This window comes from Tiliqua scincoides, chromosome 9 (assembly GCF_035046505.1).
Source record: "Tiliqua scincoides isolate rTilSci1 chromosome 9, rTilSci1.hap2, whole genome shotgun sequence".
Taxonomy (NCBI): Eukaryota; Metazoa; Chordata; class Lepidosauria; order Squamata; family Scincidae; genus Tiliqua; species Tiliqua scincoides.
Genome location: NC_089829.1, coordinates 34,616,098 through 34,630,467, shown reverse-complemented (window position 1 = coordinate 34,630,467; position 14,370 = coordinate 34,616,098).

The window sequence follows — 14,370 nt, the reverse complement described above, 5'->3', positions numbered from 1 at the left end:
CTGTATTATAGTTCTCATGTGTATTATAAATAAGCTCAGTAAAATTCATTCGTTCCTGTAAGTTCCATCTCTAATGCATTCATTTATGTAAATTAATGTAGATTTATTCAAATTTGAAATGTAAATTTTTTTTTTCTGACCCCTGACACAGTGTCAGAGAGATGATGTGGCCCTCCTGCCATGTTTGCCCATCCCTGGTCTGGAGAGTTCAGTCTCTGCCAGCAAGGAGTATTCTGATTTTGGGGCTTGGCTTGTCAAACCATGTAGCTCCACTCCAGAGTGGCAGATTAAACCCATCGCTGCCCCTTTGCATAAATTTCACTTCCGGAGAATGTTGATTGTCAAGGCCTCATCACAAAGCCTCTTTGGGCGGAATCCTAACCAACTTTCCAGCACTGGCATAGCTGTGCTAGTGGAGCAGGTGCTGCATCCTGCAGTTGGGGGGCAGTCACGGAGGCCTCCTCAAGGTATGGCAATGTTTGTTCCCTTGTCTCGAAGTTGCATTACCCTTATGTCGGTGCTGGAAAATGGGTTAGGATTGCGCCCTTTGTTGATTTGAAACAATGTGATTTGAAGTTGCTGGACTGCCTGACCTACCTAGAGAGACCTAGAGAGACCAAGTTTCCTGCTTAGTCCAGGATCTGGCAATATTGATTTTCCGTCCTATTGACACAACAAAACATACCCTAGTAACAGTTCATAGAGAACAGGAATTTTTGGTTGAAAAAGCAGGGAGATGCATGCCCTTTCACCATTATTATTTAAAGAAATATGATCTTGTTGTAACCAAGACAAATATTTATCCTTTTATGTTATTTTTTTAAAAATAGATATTTCGCTTCTCCTGTAAATCTAGAGTACAGGGCAGCTTCCACCGTTAACGATGGAAACAAATTAACATGAACAACAAAACCAGAATAATAACAATAAAACAGGGAAATTTACAATACAATAATATGTGGATATTTCTGAATACCACTTGCTGGGATGCAAGGAACAGGGGAATGGGTCTGCTGTTATTATTAATAAATATATTTATGTACCAGTTTTCAACAACACGAGGACACAAAACAGTTTATAAGCTAAATAAATGAGGAGATGGGTCCCCATCCCAATCTAACTCGTAATCTGTAAAGAAATACAAGGGGAACAGCAGCAATGGCAGCCACTGGAGAAGATGCTAAACAGGAGTGAATAGATATACTTTCTCTCTCCCTTCTAAATACAGTTTTTTATGTGCTAGACTTAGATTCCAAATCATTGATCCTATGGGAAAATGGAATTGGGGAAAGATCAAATTGGCACCCCTTTTTGCTACAATGGACCCCAGCCTCAGGAAACAATCAGGACTCTGTAGCTGTATGGGGGGAGGGGGGTAGCTACAGGAATGCCAGCAGTGGATATATTTAGAATGGCACAGATAGCTTCAGAATGGCTGCAGATGTCTGAGCACAGACAGTGAATGGTGTGATGTGACACTTTTGTTTCTGGTAATAAGTGAATTCATGGGAATGGAGTGCACAGTTACTGAGGATTTACTGTGTAAGAGAACCACTGATTTCAAAAGATGCCTTTTTGCCCATTTAGCAAGAAAGGAGGGGGTGTATCATTTATGTCCTGCTTCTGGGCCTCTCAGGAGCATCTAGTTGGCCACTGCTGGAAACATGATAGTGGACTAGATCAGTGGTTCCCAAACCGTGAATTGCAACCCACCAGGGGTCGCAAGTCAGTTTTTGGTGGGTCACATGGCCTTCCAGGCCATGTGTTCCACAGCCTCTGGACCCAGCAGGAGACCCAAGCCGGCCATGTCTGAATGCAATGAGCAGGCCGAGTGCCAGCTGTGGAGCCACAAGGCATTCTGGGACACTACCTGGCCAACACAGCTGATGAAGCTTTGGAACCACACTCAGGTTTGCCACACTCAGGTTTGCTGCCTGACCTGGCTTCATGTTATTTAAATTATTAATTTAAATGCATCATTTATTTATTTGAATGATTGACTTATTTAAATAAAGTGGGTCATGGTGCTAAAAAGTTTGGGAAGCACTGGACTAGATGAGAGCTGGTTTTGCCTGGCATTGCTCTTCTTATGTTCATAATTATAAAACAGAGCCCAACTAAACAACTGAATCCAGCAACCTCTGTTACCCCAGGACTAATGATTTTGGAAAAGCATTTATTTTTTACCAGTTGTCATTTGGGTCTTTACAAGCCATCTGAAGAAGAGCAGAGTTGGGGACAAATAGGCCTCCCAGGGGAAGGATTTCCAAAGTGTTGAGGCTACCATGGATAACATCTTGCTAGTAGATGCCTGCCTTTCCGTGCTGGGCTACACACCCAGAACCAAAGGCATGAATGCACACTTAGACAGAGTGGTTTTTAACAGCAGTCAAAAGATACCTTTTGGAAGCTCACAGGCAGTGCTTAAAAGGGATGCTATCCTTTGTTGTTTGGCCTCACTGTCCAATATTCCAAGGTACCTTGCCTCTATTCTGGAAGGTTCCATTTAGCTCTCATAGCTCCACAGGTGTGTGTATGCATATTAAACCATCTCACCTGAATTGGGCTGCTGACTACCAGAGGCATGTAAGAATCCAAAAGGAAAACAAGAGTGATCTTCTTTACTTTGGAATTAAATCTGTTTAGTCTCTAATTAGGATGTAAGCTTTCATCTCTGCATTTCAAGAAATCACAGAAATCAATGCATTTCCCCAAGCTGCCAGCCAGAATACACACATTTTCATCACTTAATTGCTGTTAACTCTCTGCTAATACCTCTCATTAAGTGTGATTTATGAGACCTGCTAAAACACAGGAAAGATAAAATATAAATTCGCCTGCAAGTTTGCAGAAAAGACGCTGTGGGATTCCAAAAACCATTCAGTGGCTTGCAAAAATTGACTGCTTGCTGACTGCTGAGGCCTTGCTTGTAGGAACTGTTCCATTATGCCCATAGATTTTGGGGGACCCCACCCCCCAGCATTACCTCCTGGTTTCCTAGGAAAGAGCTGTAATTTTTCCTAGAGCACTCTGCCAGTCAGGGAATTAATACCAACCTGGCAAGATCATATTGTTGCCCTTGAACCCACAAAGGCAGCATGAGGTTTGTTACCCGGGAGTGCTACATCCCAATTTAACACTTTGAGGGAAGGTCTAGCAGAAAACAGCTTGTTTATTGCTGGTACCAAAGCAAGGCAGCAAGGAGGCCAGTTGCCTCAGATGCGCAATTGTAGCTAGATGCAGCTAGCTTTTTATACTCAGTTCAAAGCAATACGTTCAACAGGCAAAAAGTCCAGTAAATTTCCATCCCTGCCACACTCAAACACCCCCTTTACCCTTCCTATTGTTGCTTTGGCAAGATAATGTAGACTGGCTCTGTCTGGTCTTCAAGGACTAGGTCACTAGGGAGCCACAAGCACTGTGTCAGGGGTGGCCCACAGCTTTTTGCTAACCAGCATTTTAAGGACCAGAGTCAGAACTGATTTTAAAATGGCATTACTTAGGCCAGAGTTTAGTGAGAGCTCACGGCATCAATGTGCTACATTTGTGCGCTGTCATTGGGATGGTAAGGAGAAGCTGGAGATGGTCATTTTGGTAGTTAATCATAAAAGTGGAACTGCTGTGGCTTTTGAGCCCATTAAAAAGCATTATCTATTCATGGCAACACAGCCAACCAAAGACATCTTGGCTTCTGAGGTGGTGTGTCAAGTGCTGCCCAGTTAACCTGGTGATGTGCCAGCCTGTCTTCCTCCCACTCCCTGGATTGGAAAAAGGAACATAGCAGAAGAGGAAGTGGTGGGCAGGACACTCTAGCCCACTGCTCTCTTCTCTTCCACACCTGTGTCACCCCCTCTACCTTTTCCAGGAAGGAGGGAGTGGAAGGAAAAGCAATGGAAGTGAGTGGATGGACAGAGGTGGGTGCTCCTTGCCATTCTGAGGTAAGGTGACCACCTCAGTTGGTCTTAAGAAGGGGCTGGCCCAGCACAGCAAGTGATGTTCTGTTTACAGAATCATGCTATTTCCTGAGAGTCTTTGGCTGTTGTGGTTCTGGGGTCCATCCCAGCTAAGAGCAAACAGGCCTGTCATGGTGCAATGCAAAACAAGAAAGTACCAAATCCTTTGAGGGAATGCCAGAGTGATTCTTAGCCATAACTTCCTTCACAGCTGGATCACAGAGTGTCAGTTTCTCTCTCCTCCGGCTGATCTTCCTGTGTGTAAAACCACAGAGCTGCTCTCACAATGATGATAAATGAAGAGTAAGGAAATGCAACCAGGGATATATTTAGTTCAAATCACCCTGAAGAAGCCATCCTTGACTACCACTTCTCTTGAATTATGACCACAGAATTTCAGCCACCTGACCTATGTTTCCTCTCTGACCACAGTGCAGGATCCTTCCTGTTGACTGGCCTTGATTAAGCCATGCTGGGGCCCAGTGGCGTCGCTAGGGGGGTGCGGGGGGGTGCGGGGGGGGTGCGGGCCGCACTGGGTGACACACACAGGGGTGAATGCGCACTTGGGGGGTGACACGCTAAAATCATGGTGGTTAGGAGTAACCCCATCATATTATGTACCGTTGGATGTGGAAATTCAAGCAGAATGCAATGCAAAAAACCAGAGTGAAATATTTCCTTTATATCAAAAGTTATGGCCAAAAAACAGAACAAAAAATGCTTGGAACAAAAAATGCTATGGAAAGTGAAAGTGAGCTGTATCGTGCATTTGCTCGTGGGCAGGCGAACTTGCCTTAGTCCGTCAGAAAGGACAGGCTGAGAGGAATCCAATGACACCAGAATGGTCCTGATCCAATGAATGCAGCCCCCAAAAACACCTGAGAAGAAAGTTCCTCCCTCCAAGCAGATGAATGTATTGAGCCCTATGGAAAGCAAAACTAAGCCTCATGGTCATGTTTACTTATGAGTAAGCAAATGTGCCTTGGCTGGTGGTCAGGCCAGGCAAAGGGGAATGTGAAGCCACCAGAATGGTCCTGATGTGATGGAACTGGAGTGCAACAAATGCTCCAGGTGGCAGCCTCCCCCCCCCCCCACTTAAAATGATCAAAACAGAGGCTTCAGCTGATAAGGTGAACTTTTTGTAGACTTGCCAAGCCAGGTGGATTCTGACAGTGATCTGGTTAAAACAGAAGTTCTTAAATTATTTATTTATTTATTTATTTACATTTTTATACCGCCCTTCCTCCAAAGAGCTCAGGGCGGTTTACACAGCTGCTCCTCCCCTCTTTCTTGTCCTCACAACAACCTTCAACTGGGCACTGGGTAGTGCTGAAAACCTTACTCCTTTTGGAGGAGGTGTTCTTGCAGGCAGGCTACAGAGGAAATTCACTTGGTGGAACAGGGCTGGCTTCTGCTTATTTAATTATTTGTTTTACTTTAATTATTTATACTTATTGATTTTAATTTGCCTGGTAATGTCACTTCTACCATGACCTGGTGGGTCTTGGACAGACTGTCATTCTAAAAAGTGGGTCCCAGTGCTAAAAGTTTGAGAACTGCTGCAATAAGGTGTTAGTAAGTTGACACCCTTGGGGGTGTGTGACACCACTAGTGACTAAAATCACAGTTTGGAGGAATAATGCCATCGTGTTATATATCAATCAGTGCGTAATTTCATGCAGAATGTGTTCTGTCTTTGTTCTATCGAAAGGTACAGCCAAAAAACCAGTGGGGGCGGAGTGATGCTACATCACCACACCCACCACCTGGGGTGTTGCCCCATGCACTGCATGGGGGGTGACGCGCTGGTCTCCTGCACCGGGTGACGCGAACCCCAGTGACGCCACTGCTGGGGCCCTAAGCGGCCCCTTCCCATAATATTACCAAAAATGTTTAACAGAAAGTACAAAGAATATAGAAGCATTAATGCTCTATATGTGCATATTACAGTGTGCAGGGCTGGCCAAAGAGCTCCTGATGCCAGAGGTGGCATGCTGAATGCTGCCCCCTTTACCCTATCATGTGCTGATCTCTGCTCCTCCCATTCTCCAGTATTCTAGCACAGTGCTCCCCTCCCCATTTCCTCTTCCTCTCTATGCCCCTCTTCCTTTTTCAATCCAAGAAGTTGGTCTTAGTGAGGGGAGAAGGAGGAGCAGTGGAGGCAAGTAGGTGGACTGAGATGAGCACACACCCCCACCACCAATTTGCTGCCTGAAGCAACAGCTTCAGCTGGCCTCTTGGATGGGCCAGCCCCCTGTATCCAAACCTGTTTATCCACATGGATAAACATGTGAACAGGGCTCTTATATGCATGTGGGAGAATGTAACTATAAACATTGGAGTGCCTTTGAGGAGCGTCAGTATGTGTGAATGCACACCAGAAGATTCTCATGTGTAAAAATGAAATAAAATAAATTCTGTGAACTGTCCAGAATCCCTGAAGTTCTCACCCCATGCTGGAGGTTTTGCTTCTGTTGCTTCTGCAGGACTCCATGGACAGTGGCAGTTTTTGTTCTCTTTTGTGATGTCTGTTGACTTTGGAAGGCTGAGACTTTGGCTTTCACGGCAGGGGGATACAAGAGTGCCATGTTTCCATCATCTGGACTGGAGCGCATCCAGCTCTTTTGCAGGGAGGGAGGGAACAGGGATGTGGCAAAGCTGTGCTAAACACAAACATCCTCTTCCTTCCCTAATTCTCCAAACCTTGAACATCAGTTTCATCTCCTCACCTCAGAAAACCCACAAGTGACTGTGATCCATTTTGGTGGTGTTGATGTCTTACACTGAGATGTTTCCAGTGTCCAGCAACTTTATTTTGCAGAAGTGGATCCCCATATATTCCCATTTGTTCCCCAGAGTGTCTTCTAATTGGTGTCAAAAATACCTTTATTTCCCTGGATTTTACATCCCTCCTCATGTAAGTGTAGCACAGCAGTTAAAAGCCTATGCTATGAACGAGAAGATCTTTGTTTAAATCACAGGCAGGTGTAGAAGCTTCTCTATCTCCCAGCCTCAACTACTTCATACACGCAATGGTAATATCTGTCTGGCTTGAAAGAAAAGTGTGAAGGACTGTGATACTTTATACTGCTCCAGGTGGCTGTCACGGCATTGAGCCTGTCTACTTTTCATTGAAGACCTGGCACTCTTGAAAAGCTTTCAGTGAGATGATTTTGCTGATCCTATTTTTTTAAAATTCATTATGAATTGTAATGATGTTATTTTTTTAACCTTGTTTGTGAGTCAGCTTTTAACAAATTGGCAAAGTGGGATATAAATCTTCTTATATCAATAAAATATTTTCAGTTGGATGTTCCTCGGGGCAGGGGCTTGTTGCTTTAGCTCATCTTTCTCTGTAATGCACAACGGAGGCATATAGAATGTATGTAAAATGTTAAGGTACAAAAAATATTTGAAGTGCTTAAGATAGTATACCAACAAGTTGTATGGTTATATTCTTCTCCAGGATCCTTTCCACGATGCCTAGCTATATTACATGTGATAAGCAATCTCATATAAGGTTTGTCCTGAGTACACTTCTGTACTGCAGCAAGTCATGGACTCTTCGCTCACAACAGGAGAGGAAACTGAATGCTTTCCACCTGCGCTGCCTCTGATGCAGCATCACCTGGCAGGACAAAGTTCCAAACAACACAGTCCTGGAACGAGCTGGAATCCCTAGCATGTATGCACTGCTGAAACAGAGACGCCTGCGTTGGCTCGGTCATGTCGTGAGAATGGATGATGGCTGGATCCCAAAGGATCTCCTCTATGGAGAACTCGTGCAAGGAAAGCGCCCTACAGGTAGACCACAGCTGCGATACAAGGACATCTGCAAGAGGGATCTGAAGGCCTTAGGAGTGGATCTCAACAGGTGGGAAACCCTGGCCTCTGAGTGGCCCGCTTGGAGGCAGGCTGTGCAGCATGGCCTCTCCCAGTTTGAAGAGACACTTGACCAACAGTCTGAGGCAAAGAGGCAAAGAAGGAAGGCCCATAGCCAGGGAGACAGACCAGGGACAGACTGCACTTGCTCCCAGTGCGGAAGGGATTGTCACTCCTGAATTGGCCTTTTCAGCCACACTAGATGCTGTTCCAGAACCACCATTCACAGCGCGAGACCATAGTCTTTCGAGACTGAAGGTTGCCAACAAGGAGGAACAGCAGAAACAATTTCTAGATTGTTCCTTGCCAGCACAGCCAGCAAAACCAGTCACTTCAAATGCCCGTGCACCACAAGCAGTATGCAGGGAAGATAAGCTTCACCGACAGTTCATGCAAGATAAAGAATAGACACCTGACCTCACACCACCTGTTTCTCATGGCCTGGGACATCCATAATGCCCACCTGGTCTGCCAAGTTGCAGATGAACTCCTACCCGCTGCAGGGACAAGAAACAAAATCAGTTCCGAAAAGTGTTATGCATATCACAGATGCCTGCTCAGTGAATGCCAGCTGATTGTCCAGTTCCATTCTTTTTAGCACATGAAAGGTTTTTTAAAAAGCAAGCAAACAAAAACTCACTCTGTTTCACTGCTTTGAAATCCATTTTGCACAGGAAGAAAAAAAAAACTCTTTCCAAGCCCATTTGGCAATTTAATCTCTTAGCAAGGGCTCTTTCTCAACAGCTGCCAACACCTGGGGCTGGAGGTATGCCCTGGATTCAAAACGGAAACACAATCTGTAGGAAAGAACTGTTTCAGGGCTTTGATAGTTGTCTGTTGTCCCAGTCAGAGTCCATGGTTCCTTTTACAAAACAGGGCAGAGGATCCTTTTCTCTGAATCTGTGTAACCAATAAGGTTTCTTTTTGCCAAAAATGACCCTGTTGCCCCAGCTTTTTGATTTTCTTTCTCATACTTCACATTGAATTGCAGATTTCTGGATGCATCTGACCAGGCAACTCTAATAACCAAGTTGATTTCCACCTTTTAATTGAATTAATTTTTTCACAAAGCTGGTGAAAACTATGCATGCAAGCATATTTTTCAGCAGCTTGGAACTTTCTGTCACTTCAGAGTCTTCTTTGATGCTCAGCATCTCAAAGGGGCTGCTGAGTCATCCAGGTGCAGCAGCCAGCCTTCCCTTCTGATGACCTGAGCATCTTCCTCACCCCCAGCTGACTGGTCAACCAAAATACCCTTTCAGCCGGCTGATTGCACTGGACTATGAAGCCTTCTAGGTTCCCAAAAGTGGCCCAGGTGATCCCAAGTATCCAATCCTACGATTAAAGCCTGGCGAATGCCAACAGGCTAGATCAAGTGACAACACTTTGCGCATTTCCCCTCATTCTGTATTGGTAGCATCTGATGTTTTGCAGGGTTCTCACCTGCTCATCCCACTAAAAAATGAATAGAAAGACCACTATGAGTAACTCAGGCAGAGAAAATAACTCACATCAGGTTTTTGTTTTATTCATCACTTGCCTTTTAACAACCATTGCCATTCCTCACTTTCTCCCCTTTTTAAAATTCGTCAGCACCTTTTTTAATCCTTCCATGTTTGCCTCCATTGTTTTGATACTTCATAGCTTTTAGTCTCTCTCTAGCAACTTTACTGTTTTATCTGCCTGATCTTGGTCCAGTCAAGAGGGAATGAGACACCATGACTTTGAGGCTGCCCATGTTCCACTACTTTAGATTGTGAGCCCTCCCCCCAATTTTGGGGGTCTCTGTGAACCCGGGAGGAAGGTTTTCTCAAGATGGCCTCCTTCTGGTTGGACGCTCGAGCTTGGTGGTGGCAGCAAACTCCTGTTTCCCAGTTCATTCCCAGTTAAAAGAGTGAAACAGGGAGAAGGCTGCTGAAACAAAACATTGACAGCCTCATCAAGATTGACTATGAAGATTTGTAACACTCTCTTAACTTAGAGGGTCCCCCACCACCACCAGGATACTTAAGCCACCAGGCTGGTTTTAGGTATGCAACTCCTCTGAGTTGTAGTATGATGTGAAATGCTTACCTGCCTACCTATCCCATACTGCATTCATCATCATCAACTAAGGCAGCCATTTTCAACCACTGTGCCGTGGCACACTGGTGTGCCGCGAATGGTCCCCAGGTGTGCCACAGGAATTTGGGAGAGGGTCATTTATCAATAGGACCATTGGAGAATGTGAGCCCCCATTGACAGCACAGTGTGCCTTGTCAATTGTCAAAAAGGTGATGGTGTGCCTTGACCATTTTAGTGCCTTGCCAGTGTGCCGTGAGATGAAAAAGGTTGAAAATCACTGAACAATGGACTTATGGCTGGTACAAAAAAATCTGGCTGGTACAAAAAATAAAAACTTCACATACAGACTGATGGGTTCTCAGCTGTCTGTGACAGATCAGGAGAGAGATCTTGGGGTGGTGGTGGACAGGTCAATGAAAGTGTCAACCCAATGTGCGGCGGCAGTTAAGAAGGCCAATTTTATGCTTGGGATCATTAGGAAAGGTATTGAGAACAAAACGGCTAATATTATAATGCCGTTGTACAAATCGATGGTAAGGCCACACCTGGAGAATTGTGTCCAGTTTTGGTCACCACATCTCAAAAAGGACATAGTGGAAATGGAAAAGGTGCAAAAGAGGGCAACTAAGATGATTGCTGGGCTGGGGCACCTTCTTTATGAGGAAAGGCTACGACGTTTGGGCCTCTTCAGCCTAGAAAAGAGGCGCCTGAGACGGAACATGATTGAGACATACAAAATTATGCATGGGAAGGATAAAGTGGATAGAGAGATGCTCTTTATACTCTCACATAACACCAGAACCAGGGGACATCCACTAAAATTGAGTGTTGGGAGGGTTAGGACGGACAAAAGAAAATATTTCTTTACTCATCATGTGGTTGGTCTGTGGAACTCCTTTCCGCAGGATGTGGTGACGGCATCTGGCCTGGATCCCTTTAAAAGGGGACATGTACTGGAGGAAAAATCCATTACGGGTTACAAGCCATGATGTGTATGTGCAACCTCCTGATTTTAGAAATGGGCTATGTCAGAATGCCAGATGCAAGGGAGGGCACCAGGATGCAGGTCTCTTGGGCAGGAGGTCTGGTTGAGAGGGTAGAGTCTCGTTAGCCCGAAGATAACATCAGAAGATCGCCAGTTCAAGGACACCAGCAGCTCCCTGAATGGCTGGGAATGGCGAGAACTTGAAGCAGCTGAGAAGCCAAGCTGAGTGATTCCACTTGCTCTTGGTGTGAGCAAGAAGCATCTTGGCTGCCCTCCATGTGAAAGATGGAGCTGCTTGTCAGCCTGCATGAGAGAACTGGAGGCCAGAAGTGAGACCAAACCAGGAAGATCCATTCTGAAATGTTGTTGGTTCTTGAAAAAGAGAACCTCTATGATTGTAAAAATCCCCTTGAGGGATTTAGAAACGCCTGCCTATGTAAACCGCCTTGAATAAAGTCAGAGGAGTAATCCGATGACCAGAAAGGCAGTATATAAATACCTAGTTGTTGTTGTTGTTGTTAATTATTATTATTATTAGGCGTGCTCCCTGGGGCATTTGGTGGGCTGCTGTGAAATACAGGAAGCTGGACTAGATGGGCCTATGGCCTGATCCAGTGGGGCTGTTCTTAAGTTCATACATGTTGCACTGCAACAGAGCCTTCTTGATAGAGAGATTCCACAACCGGGGTGTCACTGTCTTGAGGTCAATGCCACCATTGCTGTCAGCTTTTAATTTAGGCAGTTAACTGAGGACTTTCAGTTTTGTTTGGCCTTTGTTAATAGCTGTGCTATGTTTGGGTAGTTTTCTCTTTTGCTTTGCTTTGTTGCCGGTCCATTTCTAGTTAATGAGAATGATACATCGTTTGATTCTTTGTTGATAAATTGTCTATATTTATTGTGTAAGCTTATCTTTTACTGGCATAGTAAGGTGGCAAACAAAAATCTCCAATACATACATTCAGAGGATCAGCCGAGCTGTGGAGCAGCTAGATGAGGTGCAAAGCACTCCGTTTTGCACTGTAGCTAGAGGGGGTGCAGAGCACGCACATTGCAAGCAGCCCCTCTCTCTCCCCTTTGGAGCCTTTCCAGAAGGGCATTTGCTCCCCTGTCTGGAAATGGCTTCAAAGGGGAGGGAGAGGGGCCACCTGCATGCTGAGGTGAGGCTCCCTGCAAAACATAGTGCTTTGCACCCCTTCTAACCACACCACTGTAGCCGAGCAAAGACAGGAGTAAGTTTGAACAATTGGTTTCAAGCCCCAAGACACAAAGGCAGCAAAGTTCTCAGCCACCTTCTTGTCCCACAGTGGTGGCCACAACAGAAGCACTTCCGTTTGCTCACCACAGCTGCTCATGACCCTTTTCCTGTGTCTTCACCTAAGCATGATGAAGGTGGAGTCCTGCCGAACTCGGTCTAGTTTTTTTGCGCTGCACAAATCAGATATCTGCCGCCTTACTGTCATTGCAGAGAAGGGGAGGGAGTCTAAGGGACAGCGGAGGGGTACCAGTGCACAATACAGCCAGAACCTAAACACAGACAGAGGATGATGTTTGAAGTCACATCAGTGTATGAAGAGCATGAACATTATGTTAGAGGAGCCCAATATCTTTAAGGGGTGGGTGGGAAAGAACCCCACAGGCCACCTGTGGGGAAATAGATTTTTTTGTGCCTTGTGAGAATACGGGGGGGGGGGGGGGAGGGAGTGAGAGACCCACAGGGCCAACTACCCATGAAATGAAGATGCAGTTTTGGTCTGCATGTTTATTTGTTAGTACTGTGCAAATTAAAGGACAAAGCAGTCCATTTGACTTTAGCAAACTTTTACAAAAACCTTCATGCCAACGTATAAACTTCTGGCTCATGTTCTGCTGATAAGTTCACTGTGGTTGGCCTGTGGAACTCCTTGCCACAGTATGTGGTGACGGCATCTGGCCTGGATGCCTTTAAAAGGGGATTGGACAAGTTTCTGGAGGAAAAATCCATTACGGGTTACAAGCCATGATGTGTATGTGCAACCTCCTGATTTTAGAAATGGGCTATGACAATGCCAGATGCAAGGGAGGGCACCAGCATGCTTGTTGTTGGCAACCTTCAGTCTTGAAAGACTCTGGTATTGCACTCTGAATGGTGGTTCTGGAACAGCATCTAGTGTGGCTGAAAAGGCCGATTCGGGAGTGACAATCCCTTCCACATCGGGAGCAAGTGCAGTCTGTCCCTGGTCTGTCTCCCTCCAGCATGCAGATCTCTTCTTATCAGGTGTGCTCCCTGGGGCATTTGGTGGGCTGCTGTGAGATACAGGAAGCTGGACTAGATAGGCCTATGGCCTGATCCAGTGGGGCTGTTCTTATGTTCTTACTTATTGATTGATTTGACAATACACCGTCATTGGACTTTGTGCTAAGTCACAATTTGCTAACAGGTGGGCGATGAGGATCAGGAGCAAGGTATGCAAGGAGAGGACATTCGCTACTCTTTTTTTGCCAAGGCCCAGAGAAAAGTCAAGCCCCTTCCAGCTGCTTTTCATCTTGGGAAGGGGGACAAATGGCTAGGTGCGTATGAGTGTTTCCCCAAAATATTCATTCAATTTGGTTCTATAAAGTGTGCATTTTTTCGAGGGGGTGTTCTTCTAAACAGGAGTTATGTTGATAGCCAGATGAACACCATCTAGTCTACTAGATTCAGTTCCCAGACCACCAGCTACCCATTCCTGGCTCTTAGCGCAGTGCCGTGACTTTTGCAGCAATGCACAAAGTACCATAAACCAAACTGTTATTGCCATTCCTTTGGATCCAGACGAGAAAGGAAAACAAGACAAAGCTGAGGGTCTTGTTTTGTTTTTTTTTAAACAGAAACATCTGCTTCAGTCAAGAGTTTTTCTGGCCAGCTCTATGTCATTTTGTCCATTAAGGGCGGGGGGGGGGGGGGGAGGAACACCACTTCAGTTGACAAGGGCTGTTGTGAAGGATTGCAGAAGACTAGGGGAAAAGCTTAGTCACTTGGAAAAGAACAGATTTGACAGAGGGCAAAGGCAGCCTGGGACTGTTTTTCATTAGTCTTCGCTTTCCAAGTCGTAAAGATAGAACTGGAAACAGTTCACCCTGGACCCGCAGAGCTTGTTCAATTCACAGCAGAGTGGATAGCTGTTAAATCAAAACCGCATGATCAGCTACTTGTTTGGGAAGATTTTTTCCCCCTCTCTTTTTTAACATCATAAACTATTGTGAGTCATGGCTTGAAAGCTTTCCCTGTTATTGTTATTAATCATACTGCTTTTAAAGGGAGCATTTGAAAATAAACACCCTCACCCATCTCTTGATTCAGGCACATGATACATAATGAAGATATGAAGCAGACTTATTCTGGGGCTACTCAGAAGTAATGCTGTTTAACATTACATGCACAAGCAGTTGTATACCTTGAAACTGATGTGCTAGTTCTTCTTCCCCTTGGTTGCTGCAATCAGAAACTCCTAATCATGGTTAACAGAA